The 21,841-nt window shown below is 35.7% G+C and overlaps 2 long non-coding RNA genes across 4 annotated transcripts in view; one reads left to right on the forward strand and one right to left on the reverse strand.

Moving 5' to 3' along the window:
* The first annotated feature begins 1,324 nt into the window (after positions 1–1,324).
* On the forward strand, positions 1,325–3,044 carry LOC135198355 (uncharacterized). Its single transcript, XR_010310763.1, has 2 exons — positions 1,325–1,446; positions 2,879–3,044. It is a non-coding gene; the product is annotated as an uncharacterized LOC135198355 (long non-coding RNA).
* Positions 3,045–9,125: 6,081 nt separating this feature from the next.
* LOC135198532 (uncharacterized) overlaps positions 9,126–21,841 on the reverse strand; it is a 14,092-nt gene continuing 1,376 nt past the window's right edge. For 2 of the 3 annotated variants that reach the window (XR_010310824.1, XR_010310823.1), the window contains exons 2-4: positions 17,044–17,227; positions 10,742–10,957; positions 9,126–10,013 (exon numbers count right to left, since the gene is read on the reverse strand). This is a non-coding gene — a long non-coding RNA (uncharacterized LOC135198532). Of the gene's footprint in view, positions 10,014–10,741; positions 10,958–17,043; positions 17,228–20,292; positions 20,392–21,841 lie in introns of those variants that run through there. The other variant, XR_010310822.1, reaches the window with a different exon arrangement.

The raw sequence follows: 21,841 nt of genomic DNA on the forward strand, positions 1-21,841 counted from the left end.
CTGTTATAGGTTGTTGAGTCGTGGGCAGACTGGAGGCTCATAGTACTTTGGAGAACCTCCAGATCTTATTTACTTACTTTTTGAGTATGTCATTATTTTTGGTATAGGTGATGGTCCTGTTGTTTTTTTTTTTTTTTATCTGGTTTTTGAAGCCCAGGACAAGGGCATTATCTGTTTTTTTAATATTTTGTCACCAACGGTCTTGTCCATGGTTACAAAATCCCACTAGTAGGAACGACCCTGGCCTATTACTGCCACGTCTCCTACGAGTGATGAGAGCGCCAACCAGAGGCAGTATTCTCCTGCAGCTGCTCTCTCACAGGTATGGGTACTGCAACATTTTGCTGTTTAATGTGGTCTTACTGTCATTTTTATGTAGTCCATCTACCCTCCTTCCGGTAGTTTGGATTCAGCTATGTAACTGTTCGGTAAGTCACTTATGTGAAAATGATATTTTCATGATAAAATAAAGTTTCACATATACTTACCGAACAGTTACATAATCAAAGCCCACCCACCTCCCCACAGATGGACGTGGCGGCTAAACGAAAATTGACGGTAGAAGGCTAGCAGTACCCAGGGTTCCCGGATGTGGGCGGGTCTTGTATCACCTATACTTAAGATAGCAACGCCGCTGGCGCCAACAATTTGAATTTCGACTGCCGTAGGTAAGAAGCTATAAACTATGTAACTGTTCGATAAGTATATGTGAAACTTTATTTTATCATGAAAATATCATATTTATCGACGCTTTTGGATAGGAAAAGTTAAAGGATTTAATTTTTGAAATTTTGTTAATAAATCAGTTCTGTAAATTTGTGTGTTACTGTTAAGAGCAGCTCTGCCACTATACTCGTTTTTTTTTCATCTGTCCACCCGCCTGTGGTTTTTGCATATGGTAACACTGCGTCCCGGGCTTTAGATAGTTACATCCAGCTTACATTCAACAATTATAATATCCTATTTCGAATATTAACGGTGTATTCGCATACAGTAAATTATTGAAACACTTTTCAGTTGCAAATGCACACCCAGATATCCTTTTATTTACCTAAAAGTTACACATAGCGAAACTATCGAAAGCCCGAGACGCTGCGATACCATTGGCAAACACCACTGGCGGGTGGACAGATGGAAAAAAACAGAGTATAAAATGTTAGTTACTTGTAAATGGCAATGCCCGGCAAACGCCTGTAGTAATCTTGGCCAGCTTAGTATTTTAAAATTGAAGGGAATGTTTAATTTATATGTAAACTGATGTTACACATTTTAACCTTTACTGTATTCGAAAGCTTTTGTCAGTGTAAGCAAAGGTTCCTACTCAGTAAATGCCGAGTTTGCACTAATTGAGTGTAACTTTTCAGAGGTTCCTGAATCTAAGGCAAATTACTTCTACTGTGTTGGACTCCATAAATACAGCCTAAGATCTACAATCTTCATGAAATGGTATGTTGCTTATAAATTGTCTTGCCTTTGCAATGCAATGGCGGGTGTCTTAGATTATTTTAACATTTCATGTGTTATAGTATAAAAAATTGTTTTCCTTTCCCCGTTTTATTATTTTGAGTTATAGTATAGAAAATTGATTTTCTTTCCCTGTTTTATTATTTCATGGGTAATAGTACAGAAAATTTTTAAGTTTTCCTTTCCCTGTTTTTTTTTTTTTTTTTATTTAATGGGTTATAGTATAGAAATTGGGATCACCTGAAGATTAGCGACCCCTAATACCTCTCCTGAAGAAAATAGACCCCAATATTTTCCTCCTGAAGAAAAGCAACCCCAATATTTTCCACCTGAAGATAAACGACCCCTGCTTGTTGGTGTCTCCAATCTTCACCCTATTATTCAGTATTTAAGTAAAAATTATGAAATGTTCAGCAATCGCCCGTTCCATTAGGAAATACCGCATCCATTATTATTATCATTAATTATCCAATCAAACCTACTGTAACCCCCTGTGGCGCGCAGGGCAACATTACCTCTTGCCAGAACATACCGAGTTTGCCAAGAATCTTTAAATATGCGGATAAGGCGCGAAGCGCCGTTCCGCCACTGCCTTACTGTAACCTCTGTTAGCACTTTTACTCGGTAGTCTCTCTTATGTCGTTACACTAATAATCATCGACTTATAAACTGGCTTTTTACCTTGTTAATTCCTCACCTGAAGAAAAGCGACCCCAATATTTTCTTCCTGAAGAAAATCGACCCCAGCGTGTGTTGGGGTCGCTTTTCTTTAGGTGATCCGAAAATTGTTATACATTTTTCTTTTCCCAGTTTTATTATTTCATTGATTATTTCATTGATTATAGTATAGAAAATTTTATCATCAGTTTCTTCCCCCTATATTTTAGCCAACATTCAAAATTGTTGTTTTAGCGATAAAATGTCACTTTGCACTAAAAACTGGTCCCACGATTTCAGTGTGCTCATAAGAGGATAATGTACCGTGAAAATGAATGGATACGGTTACACATCGTTCTTGTTAAATCCTAAAAACTAATAAGCTTTGAAGCTTCGAGTATTATCTTCAGTGACTAGTTATGTCATTTGCAAGAATTCTTTTTAATATTTCACTTTTTTTTTTTTTTTACTATTTTTTTAAAATTGCATTTTATATAGAAAACGGTTTCACTCCCATGAAACCTGCAGACATGCATTAAATAAATACCAATTCTCAATTACGAAGTCCTTAACTTTATCCGTAGTTGTATTCCTAAAAGCTGTATTATTTAGTCTATTTCGTAATAATCTATATGGACATTTGAACAGAGTTTACCTTCAGTAAAGACATATATTTGTTAAGTTTTGAATTTGAAAATACCAAATTAAGATTCAGATTTTTTCAGTTCATGGTAATATTCAGATTTATTTCTTACAGGGCTACAATGATCAGGCCCTGGGTACGTGACCTCGATATATCTGGAAGGAATTTGTTTACCCCGAAGACAATCATAGTGTTAAATCTTTCACCCCATAGGGACCATCAGATGGCTGTAACTTAAGTCAACGCTTTATTGTTGAAATAAATGAAGTTAGCAATTGTATGTTACGTTTTAATGCACCAGTGCCCCTCCATACTCACTGTATAACTTTGAACCAGGGAATGAGCGAGTTAATGTAGATTTATTGGACTTTAAATGAAATATTGAAAACTTTTCTCCTCAATGAGGTTAGTGTTTTCCATCTAGGATAAAGCTGTTGAATTTGGATAAAGTTTAATTGAAGTACTCGTAAATTTCAAAAGATTCGGGTATTGCTCGTAAGGGTAAATAAATGTATACACTGAACTAATCTTAGATATGCAGAAGATAGTGATAAGGACAAAAGTTCTTAGAATTCTTTGCCTTTCCTGCTGCCAAATTGAGGAGCGTTTCCACCTACTTTGAAAAAAACAGGACGGCTATAGCTACAATCTTAGATGAACCCCGTCTTTATAACACGTCTAGGCTATGCTGAGGAAGGGTCATACGGTTTTTTGAAACTTTGGTCACGTTGGTGTTTCCCCAATGTCAGTCTCTTCACAAGTAGCTGAAGGGCAGTTTCATTAAAGTAGAATCAAAGGTGAATGTAGAATAGTTCTTTCAGTAAAATTGTCCGCTAATATTCCTTCTTGGGACCATGTATCTAAAATGAAAGTGCCTATCTTCAAATACTGAGGAATAAAGAGGGTCTGATTGGTGACTAGCAACCATGCTAAAGTCTATGGCTGTTGAAGTTAGAGACAAAACCGTACGGCATTTCGTTTTATATTGCATGTCTGTAGCTTTCGATTGATATTTATTGCTTGGATTTGAAGTTATATTCTTGCAAATATGGCTCAACTGTTCAAGTAGACTGAGTTTTCTTTCAAAAATTCGAATATGTATTTAAATTAAAGTATACATCAATTTTAAGCAAATTATCCAATTATGGACGTAAAGGCTCCTTTTTATAGTCAGACGTTGTCAGGACACTTAACTTCGATATCCCACCTCTTCGCAAGACCGAAGGTGCGTAAACACAAGCATATAAATTCTTCTGGCATAGCCAAAATGTATAAGAAAAGAAAACCATAAACACCTAAGATCCGTAAAAATATGAATGCTACATTTAGCCGTATAGCAGTAACGAGATCGACGGATAACACCATAGTGTTCGAGTACGCTTGTACTAATGTTTGAGGAAATTCATGAAACATTGCACATAGTTACTAGTATGGCCGACTTATGAAGATAAAATCACACTCAAACATAAGTTGGATTGACGTGACATTTAGGTTAAAAGCTTTTCAAGTAACCCAGAAAGATTTAGTCTGATTGTCCATGACATATTAAGTTACTTAAAAGGCCATCATCATTGAGAATTTGAAAAAGTTATGTCGTTTTCTTTGACCTTCAAAACGTGCATAATAAACTACGAAAAAGGGGTGTCAAGGAATTGTTTCAAGTAGTATATAGCTACTCATGATGGCAGTCCGTGACATCATACATCAGTTATCCTTAACAACAAATATCAAATGTGGAAAATCTTGTCGCGAATCTACAGGGCAGAAGGAAAGGGTGAGCTTATCCCATTTCTTAAAGGCCATCGTTCATAAATGTAATAAATTAAAAACTACTAATCCCACCGTCTGCAATGTGTCATTCTTCATTGTGCAGATCTCCACAAAATTTACACTTAATCCCCGTACCGGTAACCCTTCTCAGCCCCTTGGGTATTTGATGAAACATGGCCGGATCTCATAATGAAACCTGGAGCACATTTTTTTATTTTTCGCCCCCCCCCCCCCCCCCCCCAAAAAAAAAAATAAAAAAAAAAAAAAAGTTATTCCGAATTTCTAACAAAAACGATCATCAGGTTTTGGGAACAAATCCCTCAGGGGCAATGTCCTCGCACTTTTATTTTATGAACGATTTTAGTCTTTTGGAATTAAAATTCATTCTGTACAGTCTTACGAATATAAAGAGAATCTTGATGCGAGCTTAATAATAATAATAATAATAATAATAATATAATAATAATAGAATAATAATAATAATAATAATAATAATAATAATAATAATAATAATAATAAATGAGGTAAGCTGCAGCCTGCAACCCCACAAAATAAAAACCCGCCCCCACCCCAAACAACAACAACAACAACAACAACAACTGAAAAAGACAACAACAACAACAACTGAAAAAGACAACAACAACAACAACTGAAAAAGACAACAACAACAACAACTGAAAAAGACAAACTACTTTAAGCACGTGGTATTTATTATTTGTAGAGGAAAAATGTCACAAAATAGACTACTTGAATGATGATAACTTTAATTCTGCAGTCTATTATCTGTACAATTAAGTCAGTTTTTAGCTCTAGCAAGAGAGTCGTGCACTTGTTTATAATTTATTCTTTTTTTTGTGTATTCTTTAAGTTAATTCCGAGGTGTTCTCGAGGTAATTTTTTTTGTTTTAATCAATTTTCCCCCCTTGTTTTTTTTCCGCTTCTGAGCCAAGGTTGTTGCCACGGCAGTGAAACTTAGTGTAAACATTCGCCCTTAATATCTTATCTTATTATTTTTAAGCTGCTTGTGATGTTGCCTTAGTTCACCTCCTGATTTTTTCAATCAGAATTTTCGTTTCATAGATGTTTAAAATACGTATTTTAGCAGCAATGCATTGCAAACTTATCTACCTTTTCTTATACCATACATTTTCAGCATAAGCTTTTTAAGGTCTGCATTTTCAATGGAGTGAAGGCAGAGAATTTTAGCTGCAATAACATTGCAAACTTATATAAATTTTTTTTACACCATAGATTATCAGCATAAGGTTTTTTAAGGTCTGCCTTTTCAATGGCGTGAAGGCAGAAACGTCTTTTTTATAAATATTACAGTACTGCCTTTCCTGCTAATATTTCGTCTTTATTATATAAAATTTCCCTTTTGCTCCCCACTCATTTCGGTACAGAAGTATTCTGTACCAGTGCTTGTCACTTTTTTTTTTCTTTTTTGTCGTTGCATACCTTGAAATAAATATTTCCCTAGCTTCTTTCAGCACCATATATTCTCTCATGATGGGTCGTTCGGACCTATGTAAGAGCGTCGTTTGTTCCTCACAGTTCTGTTTTATTTTTATTTTTTTGAAATCTTCTGTCATGAAAAACAATTTATTCATCTACGTGTAAGATGCCTCCTGAGGTAGGTTTGCAGAGTAATAAGGATGCTGACTATGATACGAAGATCGCCCATTCTAATCAAATTAAATCAACGAATTTTTTTTGTAGGTGTTAAAAAGTAATGAACTGGCCAAGTACTATAAGGTTCAGGCAAGACATATACATCCAGTTAGACTGCGGCGTCTATGAAGGAAAGAAAAGCCTCATTACTGAAGTGTTTCTCAAACTAGTCATAAAATGCTGCCCAGCGACATTTGATAAAGCAACTTTTTCAGTCCCTCTTTGAAGGATGTGCAATAAAACACTTCAAAGGTTAATTACGTTGCAAGTAGCTTTTTCATTCTTCAGAGTGTGCGTTATTTTAGCTAACTTCATTTTGAATACACTCGGTAGTTAACGTCATATTAGGTATATTTCGAATAAAAGTTTTACCTAGATGTGAAGTTTAGTTAAGTCTCAATGGATCTTAATTTCTCCGATATCATTTTTTTTTTCGCTAAGCCCCTTTTGTCGAGTTTCGCTTTATTGCCAACTTAATTCAGTCTTTTAACGCTCGCTCTCTATCTCTCTGATGCAATATTATTGTTTTATTATGAGTTGCCGCAATTCTTGTTTTACCTCGTGTGTTTTTCTTGGGGGGTGGGGCTGTTTGGAATGGGAGTACGGGGAAGAGTTGTTGGTGAATGGGGTGGCCTGGAACAAGTTCTCTCTTTGACCCTGTTAAGTTCTATTAAAGTTCTATCTGGCATCATTATTTTGCCACTTCAGTCCCGATTCCTCGGAAGTGTTCTTCATATTTCAATGCTGAGCGATGGCGCGTCGATTTGCTATTATGAAAAGATGAACATTAGTCAAAATTAAGAGCAAAAACTGTCAAGGTCGCGAATAATAATGACACATGTTAGCACATTTCAGTAGCGTTTGCTTTAGTTACTAAATGTCGTCGAAATGAACATTTTCTACCGAAATACGAAATGATGGATTTATTATTTTAAACCTCAAGAAATCAGTTTACCTTGAGACTAAATTTAAAATGTAGCGTTTTTATCGAAGGGCATTTTGAAACGAGGACGTTTATTTTTAACTTGGGAGGAATATGAACGGTTCAAATCATTCTAGAGCAAAATAGAAGTTTATGAAAAATAAATTTTCCTTGAAGCGAAGATACCTTAAGGTTTACACGTCGAACGAAGTGGATAGCGTTTAATATTTAAGTTCCAGTTACAGAAAACACTTCTTGTTTGCTCCACATGGAAATAGTTTCCAAACTTCCCATGGCAGTTACATATCTTGAATTTTGCATATGATCATGTAGGATATTGAACAATCAGATTAAATGATTGCCATAATATTCTCTCTATTGCAAATACTTGAATTTTACAGATATTCATGCAGGAATTTTATAAATATTTTGAACCGTCAGTTAATTAAATTATCCGCAATATTGCAACTAGACTAGACGTAGATATTCGAAAAAAACAATTGACCATCATGTATAAAAAGTGGTTTCTTTTGCCCAAAAATATAAGTTACTTCTGAACAGCAAACGAAGTCTTTGTTTTGGTTGGGTTCCTGTAGTTTCAAATATTTCTTAAAGAATTTTAGTAGTAGATATGGTTTAAGACGGACTTTTTACATTTGTTTTAATTTTTGATACCTTGCAGCATGGCACTGTTTAATAGCTTCATAGCATATAACTGTCTTTTTTCTGCTCTCGCTTAGTATTTTTGGGATGTTTATGTAGACAACTTAAAACTTTAATGGGAAGCAGATATTCACTTTGACTCCCCAATTTCGCGTTGCATATCTTGGGAGAAAAGAAGGCTTTCATCAGTAATATTCCAAGTGTAATGTGGGAAAAACATGATAATTAATTGGTTAACCTCTAAGCATTATGCTGAAGGCGGGAATATCGTCTAGCATTAGGTCGGTTCAAAAAACAAATACTGCCTTTAAGAGACAAGTGTGTGTGTGTCTCCAGTAGCACCTCTCCCATTCCAGTTTGTTAATTCATGAGGAACAGTTAATAACAAAACTTGTAGGCACAAGATCATGCGTTTACCTTGACGCAGTAGAGGTCAGATTTTCTTCCCATTTATTTGTATGTTGGTGGGGACCTTTTAAGTTTTTCCATATTTTTCATTCACTATTGGTCAAGGGAGACTAACGGATCAGGATGAAAATGATCTCAATCCATGCACAGGCAGCAAGCAAGTTATCAACTAAATAACCTTAGTATTTGTGCTGTAAATTACAAGTGGTACTTTAAAAGTAATTTTACCTAAATGGTTAATTATTATTTTACATTAATAAAGTGTCTATAATGATTGCACGCAGTCTTAATGTGATCAAACATCATGAGGCAATAATGGATCTCTAATATGCATATTCTCGAAGCATTACAGAAATTAACCAATTAAATTTAGAGTTTCAGATTTGGAGTTGTTGGAGAAACCATAAGGTAAGAAGAATGTTTCGCTCGATGTACTTGTCCGTTCTGCAAGGACAAATTGAAGGGATGAAGTTTAACTACAGATTGAAGGGTTTCCTATTTTGGAAATGGACTGGACGAATTGACCACCATTGGGCGTTCTGCGAGGAAAAATTATTGAAAGGATGAAGTTTGTTCTAACAAGTTGAAAGGATCCCTATACTAGAAACTAAAATGGACTTGAAGAATTAATTCATTATTATTGAAGCTTGCAGAATTATTTCATTGTTATTGTTAAAGCTTGCCCTAGCCATACTAACGAAGCAGACGTAACCTCACCTTTAGGTGCTATTAGGCGAAGTTGCTTGCTTTTTCATACAGAAATTTATGAAATTTCATGTGATCTTCCTACCTGATTTAGTTTCCATTGGATTTTTTAGATTCTTTCTACTGGTTAATAAAATGGGCTTTAAAACTGTTCTATACTCTTTCTATTGGATTGCTTTTGGTTAATAAAATAGGATTTTAAATTACGAATTTTATTCTATATTACAGAGGAGAAATGATTAGAACTGCGACATCATCATAGTTTCTGTTTTGAAGCTCTAGTGGCGTTTGCACTCAACCACCTGGCAGAAGAAAGCAGCTCACCACTTGAGAAAAAATCGTAAGTTCAGGTTAAATTCTGCAGTGGAATGAATAACTAAGAAGCCTACCAACTGCAGGAGTACGGCTTTAGGCAGTTCACAAAGTAAGTTATATATTTGCTGTTCGTCTCTCTTGTTCAGAACTTTTTGATCCTTCAGTCAGCCACCATGAAAAGAACTTCAGTACTGATGAAACGGCTCAGCTAGTCAACAAGCAACTTTCACGGAACTGAACATTGTTGGTCCTTCAAGCAGAACCGTTCTTACTTGTGAACATTCACTAGTTCTTACTTGTGAAAGAGCAGATCCTTCAGACAGCCATCACGAAGAGCAGTTCTTGCTTATGAACAAAGCAGATGTTTGCGCAGTTCTTATGAACAGAGCAGATCCTTCAGCCAAGCTTATGAACAAAGCAGATCTTTGCGCAGTTCTTACTTATGAACAGAGCAGATCCTTCAGCCAACCATCATGAAGAGCAGTTCTTCCTATCTACTGATGAAATGGCTCTACTGGTCATGACACAATCTGTCGGCCTTGTGTTCACTCATATCCAATAGTCTCAACGATTTTAATGTCTATTCGTAGCAAGGCAACACCGACGAATTAGCTTGAGAGGTGTTGCACATTCTTCATATGTCGGCCTGGAGTTTAACGAGAACTTGTACCGCCATTATTTTTGGTCCAGAAACATTTCAAATTCTGGCATGGCCACTGCGCTTTGATTCCGACTAGCTTCAATTCTGGGTTGCCCAACTGCGCTTGGATTCCAACAGCCAAGTACTGAAGAACCCTGTCAAAAATGAGATAGTATTTGAACGCATATCCAGAATAGAAGTAGAATAAGTCAAGCCTCAGTTCTGGGATGCCCAACTGCGCATCGATTCCAACAGTCAAGTACAATTCTGGGATGCCCAACTGAGCTTAGATTCCAAGTGCTTAGATTCCAACAGCAAAGTACAATTCCAGGATGCCCAACTGAGCTTAGATTCCAAGCGCTTAGATTCCAACAGCAAAGTACAATTCTGGGATGCCCAACTGAGCTTAGATTCCAAGCGCTTAGATTCCAACAGCCAAGTACAATTCTGGGATGCCCAACTGAGCTTAGATTCCAAGCGCTTAGATTCCAACAGCCAAGTACAATTCTGGGATGCCCAACTGAGCTTAGATTCCAAGCGCTTAGATTCCAACAGCCAAGTACAATTCTGGGATGCCCAACTGAGCTTAGATTCCAAGCGCTTAGATTCCAACAGTGAAGTACAATTCTGGGATGCCCAACTGAGCTTAGATTCCAAGCACTTAGATTCCAAGAGCCAAGTACAATTCTGGGATGCCCAACTGCGTTTAGATTCCAACAGCCAAGTGCAGAGGAACCCTATCAAAAATGAGATATTAGCCATACATATTTTAACGAATATCCAGAATAGAAAATTTTGATATTTTTACCAATTGAGCTAATATTTAGCTAGAGTACATTTTAAAATAAAAATCTACACTCCTAATTACAACAGCTTTACTTACCTGGTTATAATTCTTTGTTAACCAAATATTCACAGATCGGCAGAGACTTTGTAGCCCAACAATCACGTCATCCTCGAACGTGTTAAAGAATGTTCACTATCAACATAGAATTCCGTAACCACTATTACACTTTCTTGAACACACTCTTCCCCGATTAATTTCTCAAATATTTAATCCAGTTTGGAAGACTAACAAAGAATGGTCGAGGGACACCACCTGAAAAGAGAATCCATGATAACTGTTGATAAATAATGACTCGAGAGTAAATTCTTATATTCTGTCTTGATGTTCTATGGTGATTTAAGACTTAAAAACTACGCCGGGCTGAAGTTGATAGATTTGGATACGTTACTGCCATGAAAACCGACAATCTTTTCCAAGCAAGTGATGAGGTTAAAAACAAAAAAATTAAGATAAAAAATCCTAACATTCTGAAACAATTAATGAGATCCAAAATTTTCTGAAATTCAATATCATGCAATAGATTGTTTTATACAAAATTTTTCTTTTTAATTCCATTGTTTTATACAAAACTTTATATACAAAATTTTTATGTTTAATTCCATGGTTTTATACAAAATTTTAATTTTCAATTCCATAAGATTTCAGGCACTGAAATCTCAACATGATTTAATTTGGAGCGGCCCATAAATCATGAATATATATTTTTTTTCTCGTTGACGAGAAGCATGCACGAAATAAAATTTTCTTACTCAAGTTCCCCGCGATGATTACCCAGGGGCCAAAATACTATTTCCGCGTCACTTAACTCTACAGCACCATAAAAAAATTAAAATAAAATATCTGAACATATGTATTATCTGATGAAAATTAGTTCCTAAAACATGTAATGCAACATACGGAAAACCTTTCCCACCTCAATAACACTTTTCTATTCTAAGAATATAAAGATTAAACATTTCACCTTGAATAACGTTAAAAAATGCTAAATTACGTAAAAATGTAACTATACACACACACACACACACACTACTTGTGAAACCATGTTAAACATTAAAAGACTAGGTCAGTACTCACAGGAATATTTCTTAACTAAGAATAGTCAGACCAAAACCTCAAAATTTTTAGGGAATTACAGATCAAAGAAATTGAGTCTCAGGTGTGTATCTACATCGACAATGTCAGTCATGTGTTCTTAAAAGTATGAAGACTGTATTAGAATCTTTTATTCAAATCCTATGACCAGTTTTAATAGTTTCGCTCGAATTTTGAAAAGGATGATAAGTAATATTGTTCAAGTCGAACGTCAAGGTTTTTGAGGTACTACTTTTTTTTTTCGACAATTCCAGTGTTTAAGAAATTACTACGAGTTCAGTATTAAAGCTGCCATTGCTAGAAATGTACCGGAACACCAACCCAGCAACCAAAACAGGTAATATGAATAACGTTCGTTTGTTTGTACGATGATTTTACGTTACATGGAACCAGTCAGTAATTATTCAGCAACGGGACAAACGGCTTTACGTGACTTCCGAACCACGTCGAGATTCGTGAAACTTTTATCACCAGAAATAAACATCTGACCCCCTTAATGGAATGCCCGAGAATCGAACTCGCGGGCACCGAGGTGGCAGACCAAGACCAAACCGACCACGCCACTGAGGCAGAGAGAGAGAGAGAGAGAGAGAGAGAGAGAGAGAGAGAGAGAGAAAAGGAACTTTCTCATTAAGTAGCAAAGTAAAGTTCCATCCCCGTAAAAGCAACAGCGAAAATATAAAAACAAAGGCAACATGGGAAATGCTACTTCGATGAAAAAAAAAAATTAATTTCCTAGCAAGAGCAGTGGCCAGCTGGAATTGAAAAGCAAAAAACAATTCCATTCCATATAAAACTATTAACCGTACACTACCTCAAAGACGAAAATGCCAACCAACTACGCAGTTCTCGGTAAATGTTAAATCATCTCTGCCGTGGAAAATAAACGAATACTACATATCGGAACAAGTGATAAAATGAAACCCTAAAAATATTACTACTATCCTAAACTGCCTCCCTTCACCGCGAAACTGTGAGCAAAGTTAGTTTTTACCTTTTAATTAAGTGGAATATTTATAATTCCGTTCATAATAACAAGGAAAAGAGCTTATTGTATGATTTATCATTTGCTGAAACACAATGGAAGTGAGAAACTATAGAAATTCTACTCCTTTATCAAAGTTATCATAAAGCATAAAAAGTTAACTTCATTCAGCCATACCTTTGTTCATTAAAATCAACGATAAAATAAAGTGGTAATTAATATCCCCTAATCGATCAATTAAGGGACCTAAGAATTCGGTGATCCGGAAAATGGGCATGGAACCAGTAGTTATTCAGCAACGGTTCCAACGACTTTACGTGACTTCCGAACCACGTCGAGAGAGAACTTCTATCACCAGAAATGCACATCTCTTACCCCTCAATAGAATGCCCGAGAATCGAACTCGCGGCCACCGAGGTGGCAGGCCAAGACCATACCGATCAAGCCAATGAGGCGTTCCGAAGCACGTCGAGAGTGAAGTTTTATCACCAGAAATCCACATATCTCATCGCAATGGTTAAATTGAAATCGAAAAGTACCCAGGAAAGTCATTTGAAATAATGATGGTCAGTGACTTCAATACGGGGATTAAATTTGCATCGAACTCTTTAAGAGCAATATTCTGCTACACACAAATATACACTGCTTTTACGTGAAATTACACATTATTCCTTTATAATAAAACTGCCTATTACTTCCCCGTAAGTCTCGCGCCAGAATACGAATTTCTGCTTGAGTTATATTCACAAAATTAACATCCTGTTCAAAATATACCACTGCACGGTAAAAGACATAATACACCACAATAAAATTTAAAAAAAAACGCTTAATAGCGTTGAAAACTTTTCATAACACGACAGGACTGATATAAATCCAAATGACGTACGATAAGGCTTAAAAATAGCTGCGGAAAGAAACTCGTGAGAAATTTTCAAGTTTCTTAATAACAGAATGAAAATACATTTTATGACAGCGCAGCTTACTACTTGTTAAGACGTCAACAGGTTACCGTGAAACCGTGAACTTGTCTCAAACGTGTATATCAAAACTGTCGTGACATATTACGGTTAACACTCCTACTTGCACCACTAACAGCAAATCAAGACGGCTGAGGCTACATATTGAGCAGAAGCTCAAAAGAACTTTAAAATAGTTCAGGACAAGAGGCTTTTATGTTGCGTTTTAATCATTTATATATATAGAGAGAGTGTAGGGGGGACGGTAACAGGATGCCAGCTACTACAAAGTTTGCCACTATGAACTCATGAAATGTCTTTCCTTTTCAGCAGAGAGAGAGAGAGAGAGAGAGAGAGAGAGAGAGAGAGAGAGAGAGAGAGAGAGAGTGTGTGTGTGTGTGTGTGTGTGTAGGGGGACGGTAACCGGATGCCAGCTACTACAAAGTTTGCCACTATGAATTCAAGAAATGGCTTTCCTTTTCAGCAGAGAGAGAGAGAGAGAGAGAGAGAGAGAGAGAGAGAGAGAGAGAGAGAGAAGTATTAATAATAATAATTCTTTATTTCCAATAGTATTTACATTGGGTATTCTTAAAATATAAAACCACAATTAGTAAAATCTTACAAATAGTTAAAATATCTCTTATTTTAGACAAAAGTTTAAGAGTCAACAAATCGACTAAAACTTCAGTAAATGAAATTAATCAATAAAAAATATCATACAATTAGAAAGTATTTACTTAAAATATCATGAGTAAAAATTCTTCTTCTTGAATATTAAAGTACATTGGCATAGACCACATAAGTTGTGTTAAAAAAAAGTAAAGTACAAATAGTATTAAAATAACACAAGTAAAACAAATAAGCATAAGATTATATAGGACAAAGGATATCTTAATTTGTAAATAAAAGCCATCTTATCCATAAGTGTTATCTAAAACTAATTCCAATATCTATACAAGTACAGTAGTGCCTTCAAAAGCACTTTTAATATAACAATTAAGCATAACGTTCAATAAAACTTACACTAATCGGAAACATTTAAAATTAGTTTCTTTAGGTGTACATTAAAAGCAGCGAGAGGGGATTTTTGTTTAATTGTGCCAGGCACTTTATTGTATAATGCTGGGCCTCGAATAAGAAACTGGCGGGAGCCTCTGTGTTTTCGCCCTTTTTGCATACAGATTTTCCTTGCTGTCGAGTAGAAACCCCATTAACTGTGTATACTGTTGGAAAATTATATAACCATTCAGGAGTTATTTTTCGTGTTGTTTTGAATACCTGATTACAGACATCAATGGTATATTTGTCACTTATCTTTAACCATTCTAATTTTTTGATGTCATGATTTTTTACATTACCAACAGCCACTCGGGCGGCAAAGTTTTGAAGTTTTCGAACCCTTTTAATTTGTGTAGTGCCAGTTACTCCCCAAATTCTTAAACTGTAGTTGATTATACTCATAGCCAGCGACTGAACTTTTACGCGTATAAGAATCAAATTAAAATTTCACTATTTAAAAGAAAGAAAGAAAGAGAGAGAGAGAGAGAGAGAGAGAGAGAGAGAGAGAGAGAGAGAGAGAGAGAGAGAGAGAGGAGGGGGGGCACCTTCCTAAGACTTAAGTCTCAAGAGAATGTTTGCAAGTCATTCAAAGGGATAATTCAGAATTTCCCGAATGCTCTTTCAGAGAGCGCGAATGATGCAAATCAGATCAGAGCAGATACTGATTTTTTCTGATTTTTAAGGAGAGAGAGAGAGAGAGAGAGAGAGAGAGAGAGAGAGAGAGAGAGAGAGAGAGAGAGAGAGAGAGAGAGAGAGATTCGAAATGCCTATAAAAAAAAAAGATGGCATGGAAAGGAATTATACAAACAAAAGGAGAGCTTTAGATTAAATACAAGCATTGTTTCTTTAATGAAGACTATATAACAGGCGGCTGGAAATTATTCGAGATTCGTGAATGAAGCTCAGGAAAGAAGTCAGAAATCGGAAACTTTACAAAAAATGTACATAAAGAAAAATTTATTAATATGGTCAAGGAAACCCTTAATATTCCTTTAAGAAAATAAAGACGATCGCTCACCAGACAATGCAAATAGCATTTGTACAGTGATTACCAACCTAGTTAAAAGGCTTCAAAAATGCCTGTCAAGTAAAACTGTCGCAGTTGTTGAACCAAGTTTTGAGAGAGAGAGAGAGAGACCCAACCTTTCGCCGTGTATATTTAAGATAAAACAAGTTACAGAATTTATCACTTGATCTGTGACCAACATCATTCATCATGAATGAGCACCAGTAAGAAACGAAGCTATGGTTATCAGTTTATGTTGCCAATGATTGACAAGTCTTCTCAAATATAGTTTGAATTAACCTTAAGTAAAACCTGAAATATTCACGAAACTAACAGTTTATCGCCAGCGGCAATAAGGAACAGAGGTTTTTAGCAGCACAACCTGGGGATCGAGATAGAATCAATAATTTTACTACTAAATTTTACGATAAACTAACTGCACCTTAACATATATAAAAATATTGGTTTTCAACAAAGAACCCTATTTAATTGTGTACCTTATTTATTTTATCTGGCTACTTGGAGGCTTGTTCGTCGAAACTTAATATATGGAGTCCATATCCACTTGATGAAGGGAGCCAATATATGAGAAAGTAATGGTATAAAATTGCTGGGTATTGAAGGTGTCTTCAAAATGGCGTCTAATCACAATGGGGCAATTGTGCAGATTAAAGCGAGCCAATATATGAGAAAGTAATGGTATAAAATTGCTGGGTATTGAAGGTGTCTTCAAAATGGCGTCTAATCACAATGGGGCAATTGTGCAGATTAAAGCAAATCCTTGCATGAATGCCCATGGAATTAGGATACTTTCAACGTACTATTGTGAATTCCTAAGTTGAATTGGGCTTTACAGAGTACACCAAAGCCCCTAGAACGGAAAACACACTATTAATGCTTGAGATTCTTTAATTCCAATCTCGGGAGGATATTAAAAATTCTTACTCTAGTGGTTTAGTACATTCTCAAATGCCTTATCTCTGTGCATCAGTAGCGTTAAGCTTACAATCTTACCTTTTCTTGTATTTGATCCTTGACTAAAACATCAAACTTTGCATAAATTAACAACATTCTGAAACAGGACATTAAATTAAAAATCTCTAATAGGACTGTATATCATAGAGCATAAGTCAAAACATACTAAACCTTTTTCTCTATTTTGGCAATTACAAAAGCCAAAAATGACGAGTGAAACTGAGCCTTTGTAGCAGTATTAGATTACAATGATGTTGACACTTACCCCACACACACGTGACTTTAGCTTCACTTTTTCGGCATATTGGAAATTTGAAAATACCCGAACACAATCGTGGTATATTCTTCACCTCTGAGAGGATTATTGTAGTCGCTTCATTTCATTTCTATGAAATTCCACCTTGCAATTAGTTAACTAATACTCCATTTATTTTCTTCCGCCAATGTTCCTGCAAAAAATATATTGCTAATCAGTTGTATACAAAACTCCAATATACGCATAAAAAAACATTTACTTAAATTTATGTATGGCGGTTGGGTGGAAAAGCCGGTGGAGGTAGTCTGTAGTAGTTAGAGAAATTTGGAGACATAACTTAAAAGTACACCTACATTACGACACTTTGTTTATTCAGAACCTAATTCACGCAGCTGAATGACCTAAACGATTAGTACTTTTAAAAGCAGATAGATTCTTAAGGCTATTATATATCAGAAATTAAAACTTAAAACAATTATATATTTTTTGGTTAATCTACGCATTATTATTCCAGTATTTACGTATCTCGTAGAGCGGGTGCTTTCGTGACAATTCATTATCGATTATTTTCTTAATAAACTTAAAATATTTTTATATTTATTGGTTCATTTACCCAATATTATTTCAGTATTTACGTGTCTCGTACAGCAGGTGCTTTCGTGACAATTCATTAATGATTATTTTCTTAATAAACTGTTAAAACTTTTATATTTTTTGGTTCATCTACGCAGCATTATTTCAGTATTTACGGGTCTCGTAGAGCACGTGCTTTCGTGACAATTCATTAATGATTCTTTTCTTAATATTCAGTTTTTTATCGCATCCAAAACCCATACATTACCGAAAGCGGTCCCCGTAATTGTTATATGGCTGAGTAAACAAAAGGCAGTTTACCCCCACAACAACAACAGCTAAAATCTCACAAACGCATTAATATGCAGTCACAAAAATGCTTGCTTTAGTGTGTTTTGGCGTGAAAACTGTCATACACAAACCATTTGATACAATGATAAGCCACTTTCCCAGCACGCTGAATCCCAAATTGAGTGTTTCGGCCCACCTCATAAATGACAACTGGCCTTATGCTACAGCTAATTAGTAATGATTCACCGAAATTAGCAGTTAAAATTTGTGTACACTTAAACTAATTCTTTTTACTCGACTCTCAACAATTTTTCCTGCACAATCATTACCGAGAGATGACGGTATCTTATAAATCACTAACAAATTTGAGGGGTAAAAAAAAAAATGGGACCCACAAGTCCAACCTGCCAATGACTGATACCACGTAAAACATCAATTTATTACATCAATGACAATTTGCACATTGATAAAAGGCTTTGAATAGCTGCTGCCTCACTGACCTTGAAGAACCCAACCTTTACAGCTGACAGCTCCAAAGACTTAAAATCCCCCAAAAAGCAAGTGACATGCCTTTGACAGCTGCTGTCCATTATTTACACGCTTAGGCGTTGCTACACAATTTCGAGAAATCTTAATTCAGAATTTTTCAGCTTTTAATGACTATTGGGATGCTGGCTACTTGTGGTTTTATATTATAAGGTATAATTAATGTCTTCAAATATTTTAGCAAGACAACCTTTTATTCTCGCAAACGCTTGATAAATGTGGTTTAATTTGTTTCTGAAGAATTTATCGCCATAATGTTGGAAGAAGAATATTTGTCTTCCTATTTTCAGCAATTCCCGGTCATATGTCCTGTCAATATGCGAAGAATTCTCAATTAAGCACCGGGTTATTTTGACACGTCGGGACGCTTATGCCTCCGTCATGGATTCACCATCGTGTAATTGAATTTAGGGCATAACTCAAGCGCTGGGATCTGTAAAGATCATCAGCGCTGCAGTATTGTATGTGTTGGTGTTTCCTCAAGTACACTGTTTATTTTTCAGGACCTGAGAATGTGAAATGAAATGGCGACATTTAAATTGGTAATTCTGTCACAAGAATAATTCCGTACGGACTGCAAGGAACGTAACCGCGAATTAAACATCCACTAGGGATTGGGGCGTCCACTGTATTTCGTCGTGTTTAGTACTGGCCCCTGGGGTCAACAGTCGACCGCCCAAAAATAACAGTAAATTCTTAATAAGCAACCCAAGTACTACAGAAAACTGTAATTTCCAAAGAAATACCCTACGCGGAGTTATTATTTAGATTTACCTTTAAATAATACGTTTAAGACATTAACCGTCAAAAAGACACTTGTATTCAGGAAAAAATAAATTTGTGACTTGTGCGGAATCTGAATTTGACAATTAGGCTACTTGGCAGGCAAATGATTTTAAATAAGCAAAAGGCACTTTTAAGCAAATAGATTTGGAGTGATTTTTAACAGCAGTTCCCCGCAGATGCCACTCAATCTTAAGATACAAAAAGGACCAATATCTACAAAACTAGTACAAGCTAAATAAATACGCATCAGATGTAGAAAAAAATTCAGGTAAATCTAAACTCAGCGTCGGTATTTTTGGAAATTACAGTTTCCTATAGCATTCGAGTTGCTTAAGAATAGAGTCATTTTTGGGCGATCGACTATTTAACCACCAGGGGGCCAGTACTAATCACGGCGAAATACATTGGACGCCCCAATCCCTAGAGGATGTCGTATGCGCGGTTACGTTCTTTGGAGACCGTGCGGAGTTATTCCTTAGAAATACCAAAATTCAATACTTAAATTCTGAACTAAATAGCTTTATAATTTGTGAAGGACAAATTAAAATATTCTTGGATGCGTCTGCACTTTCGGTAAAAAAATAAACTCAAAAGCTTTGATAAGGTATGCGTCCTAGTAAAGAAAAGCGTCTGAACTAGCCTAATAAAGTTAAAACTCAAAAGTACTGGGTCAGAGGATATGTGAAACCACCAGCACGAACACAAACTGACAGTATTTTACTTAGCCACTCGCCATAAATGCATTCTTTCACGCTTTGACAATAAAACCAAATTCGTCTGAAATGTTTACCAACACTTTTCGTCCTCCATTCATTCTTCATTCAATGTCATGCGTTAAATATATGTTCGTTCCTACTTCCTCTCTTTCATCTTGCTGCCCAATTTATTTCAACTAGAAAATGTGAGATTTCCTCACATTCCAACTTTAGAGCCTCGTACTTGAGTTTCTGGTCACTTTAATCTTCCTGCCCAACCGTACAAGCTACTTCCGTAATTCCCAGATACTAAACTTAAACCGGAATAATTCACGTAACATCATTTCTCAAGCTTTGAGATACTCACGCACGGGCACGGAACACCACAACCTCACAGGCAAACGGTTAGAAGCGGGTGACGCTACTGCAAGAAAATCTACAGGCTGGCTAAGAAACAAGTACTCGATAGGAATCAAAGACAATACACGAAAGATGGGAAGCTCAAGCCACAGCCGCATCGGCCGCATACAATTTAGTTCCTGGCATGAAATGAAGATGGCGGTAGCATTTCACCTGCCTACATCGTCTGTTTGTTTACTTTTTCACAAAGCGGGCATTCAATTTCAATCATGAGTGGGCGTAGCCATCATCACCCGTGTGATTTTCCCCATCTGATTTTTCATGCTTTTCCTCAGAATAAAGAAAGGTAATAAAATCATTACATCTGTTACAAAGTACATGATGACTTTTAGAGAAAATGAAGAAATAAAATAGACCAAAGCAAAATTGAATGTCGGTGCAGTGTTATTCCGAAATAAATATTGGAAAATATTTATAATACGGTGGACGCCTCTAAGCGGAAAGAAAATATATTTACATGTGATTTTCGACTAGAAAAAAAATATTTGCCATTTGAAACCCCAACAACCAACCTAACCTTCCTGGTAATGTACATCAGTAGCCTAATCATGTCAACAGTAAACCTAACCATATCAGCGGTACCATAACCATGCCAACAGTTACCTAACCATGTCAACAGTAATTTGCAATGGAAATGAAGCTATCTTGCAAAACATATCAAAATCAACTAGAAAAACTATATTTTCTTGTCATTCTTGTCAATTGTATTTCAAATAAATACCTTAAAGTTATATTTGCATATCTTGAAAATCTCTAGAAATATGAAATAAAACATACCAATTCCTATCACTGTCATACAATTCGTGAATATTGGGTCTCCATGCCTTTTCCAGATAGGCTTCTCACAGCAACTTTGATATACTGTATATATACTGTAGTTATGTTATATTCTCAGCAGCTTACCATTGGGTTGTAGTTATAAATGTTTACCTTAATTTTTCATTAATAAGCAACTATTTAGCGAACCAAAGTTGTTCCATCAGGAAGGATGTATCTTGTGGGAGCATTCATATGGGAGAGCATAAGTAGGTTAGTTAAGTTAGAGTGACTTACTTTAATTTCAAGTTCACTAACCTTTTAATCTATGATTGAATTTTCCTATATGTATGGATAAAAGCATTCAAAATAAAAGAAAATTACATGCAAACCAGCATATCTGCTCCCACAAGATCCATTCTTACCGTTTCATCTAAGTTTCTGCATTATATGCTCATAATTGTTCAATTTTTTTAATGAAATCTTGTAATTGGTACCAACACCCCACATAGTATTCCAAAGTAAATTTACCATTTGGCAGCAAATGTACGCAGTAATACAGTAGTAATAAATTGGCAAAACAAGTTGTGAAAACCTATGATTTGCTTGTACTGTACATGATTTGCTTGTACTGTACATGATGCAAAAAGAAACATGGTTCAAGTCAATTAGAATAATTGTTTCAAATTTTTTTTAGGAATGTGCATGCTTCTTGCAGAAATGGCATTTTACTAGAAAAT

The sequence above is a fragment of the Macrobrachium nipponense genome, chromosome 22 (assembly GCF_015104395.2).
Source record: "Macrobrachium nipponense isolate FS-2020 chromosome 22, ASM1510439v2, whole genome shotgun sequence".
Taxonomy (NCBI): domain Eukaryota; kingdom Metazoa; phylum Arthropoda; class Malacostraca; order Decapoda; family Palaemonidae; genus Macrobrachium; species Macrobrachium nipponense.